The sequence below is a fragment of the Mus musculus genome, chromosome 12 (assembly GCF_000001635.26).
Source record: "Mus musculus strain C57BL/6J chromosome 12, GRCm38.p6 C57BL/6J".
Classification (NCBI taxonomy): Eukaryota; Metazoa; Chordata; class Mammalia; order Rodentia; family Muridae; genus Mus; species Mus musculus.
In genome coordinates this window covers 59,349,353-59,352,210 of record NC_000078.6, presented here as the reverse complement: position 1 = coordinate 59,352,210, position 2,858 = coordinate 59,349,353, and the positions used below count along the sequence as shown (strand labels likewise).

At 40.9% G+C, this 2,858-nt stretch overlaps 1 pseudogene; it reads left to right on the top strand.

Moving 5' to 3' along the window:
• Gm18242 (predicted gene, 18242) lies at positions 694 to 1,338 on the top strand (annotated as a pseudogene).

Genomic DNA, 2,858 nt, shown 5'->3' with positions numbered 1-2,858 from the left:
CTAAATACTACCCAATGCCTCTGGGTGTGACCATATTTGAAGGTAATCTTCAAAGAGATTTTTCATCTACATTGAGCCTATAGGGTGAGGACCCGGATCCAGGATGGTCACAGAAGAGGAAGAGATGGGGTAAGATATCTATAGGAAGAAAAGACGTAGGAAAGATCTTGCAAGAGAACAGCCAACTACCAGCTAAGGAGAAAGGACACAGGAAAAGTCAAACCCACCTTGTATTAATATACAAAACTTAAGAAGAAATAAATTTCTGTTGTTTAAATCAGAGCCTCTTAAACTTTTTCTCTTCCTGACATGTGTATATGCCTGTGAGGGTGGTGGTGAATACGTGTATACTCATATTCATATGTATATGTATATATGTGTAGGTAGGGGTGTGTCTGTGTGTCTGTGTGTCTGTGTGTCTGTGTGTGTGTGTGTGCGTGTGAAGGCCAGGAATTGATATCAGTTATCTTTTTAGATCATTCTCCACCTTATATATTGAGCAGGGCCTCTTACTTGAATTCAGCTAGCTTTTAAGACGTTTCTCCTCAGTGCTATAATTACAGGCAGCCAGGCCATCATGCTCACGTGACATTTCCATGAATGATGGGGATCCAAACCCTTGTCCTCAGGCTGAACCATCTCCCTGATCCTGTTCATGATAAATTTTTGATCAAGAAATATTTATTCAAAGACACAAGAATTCACACTGGAGAGAAACCCTATCTATGTAAGCAATATGGGAGAGCCTTCATTACTTCTACTAACCTTCAAATACATGAACAAATTCACACTGGGGAAAACGTTATGTATGTAAAGAGTGTGGGAACGCCTTCACCCATTTGATTCAACTGCAAAAGCATGAAGTAATTCACAGTGGTGTGAATCCCTATGTTTGTAAGTAGTGTGGGAAAAGCTTTACTGCCTCCAGTTCCCTAAAAACACATGAAAGAATTCACACTGGTAAGAAGCCCTATATGTGGGAATACTGTGGGAAAACCTTCTAGTACTCTTAAAAAAAAAAAAAAACATGGAAGATTTCACACTGGAGAGAGACTCTATGTGTGCAAGCAATCTGAGAAAGCTTTTGTTATTCTTTATATTTTCAAAGGCACAAACAAATCCACAGAAAAGAGAGAGCCTAAGAATGTAAGCAATGTGGGAAAGCCTTTCATTATGCTTCTATGTTGAAATACATAAATGAATCCACAGCAGCAAGAGATCTTATGTACGTAAGCAGTATGGGAACGGCTTCTTGACATCATACCATTAGCAAAAATATGCCCCAATTTATAGAACAGATAGGATGTTTGTAAGTAACTTGAGAAAGTCTTCTCTTCGACTGGAGAGATGGCTCAGCCGTTGAGAGCACTGACTGCTTTTCCAGTTTTCAGTTCAATTCCCAGCAACTATACGGTGGCTCACAACCATCTGTAATGGGATCCGATGACCTCTTCTGGTGTGTCTAAAGACAGCAACAGTGTATTCATATACATAAAATAAATAAAATTTTTAAGAAAAAGAAAAAAAAGAAAAGAAGCTATTCTTTTGAATCTATGTAGCAACTAGTAATAGAAAATCCCAGATAATACATTGAAGCAGACACACTGGAGAAAAGCCTTTAGGGGAAAAAAAAGCTGCAAGCAACGAGATATAAAGTCTTCTGAGTTCTTTTCATTGTGGAGAAGATGTGACATAGTTCACACTGGAGGAAAACTTTATGCACACTATGGGGAAAGCCGTTAGCTCTCTTGGGGCTAAAAAGTCACTGAAGTTAGTAATATTTCAGAGAGCAATCCTTCATATGCAGGAAACCTTCCAAACTTTTCAATTACCCCAGGTTTTTTTCACACACATGAATGTACTCATTGTAGGGTATTTCAAAAATATAGAATTTGTGAAGTCTCCCTCATCACTTTCTTAGTTCTTAAAAGACCAAATCATGAGGACTCATGTGTGGAAAGCATGTGTGAACATTTCTTGGTTCTACTCAAAAATTAAGAAATGAGGTTTGGGAAACAACTTTGATTAAAAGTGACAGTTGGGTTCAATTGCACACATGTCCAAACAATCCACATCAAATGATTTTTCTGGTACAGAAATAACAAAACACGGGATCATATCAAGTGTAAGAGACTCCAAATACTGGAGAAGTTCCTTGAAAATTTCTCAGGTTTTGAAGTGGCCACCTCCTGTAACCAGGCAGGATCCCCAGTGGAGGGAAAAGGACACCAACCCACCCACAACTTTTGACCCAAAATTTGTCCTGCCTACAAGAAATGCAGGGACAAAGATGGAGTAGAGATAAAGGGGATGGCCAACCAATAACAGGCCCAACTTGAGACCCATCTCATGGGCAAGCACCAATCCCTTACACTATTAATAATACTGTTATGCTTGCAGAAAGGAGCCTAGCATAACTGTCCTCTGAGAGGCTCCAACCAGCAGCTGACTAAAACGGGATACAGAGACCCATAGCCAAACATTAGATGGAGCTCAAGGAGTCTTTTAGAAGAGTTCAGGTAGAATTGAGTGAGGTGGAGGGGGTCACAGACACCACAGGAACACCAGCAGAGTCAACTAACCTGGACCTTTGGGAGCTCCCAGAGACTGAGCCACCAACCAAAAAGCATACATGGGCCAAACCTAAAGCTCCCCACACATATGTAGCAGACATGTAGCTTGGTCTTTATGTGGGCTCCCCAACATAGAGGGGACCTGTCCCTAAAGCTGTTTGTTGCCTGTCTGTGGATCCCATTCCCCTAACTGAGCTGCCTTATTTGGCATCATTGAGAGAGGATTCACCTAGCCCTGCAGAGGCTTGATGTGCCAGGGTGATAAGATACCCAGGAGGTCCTCTG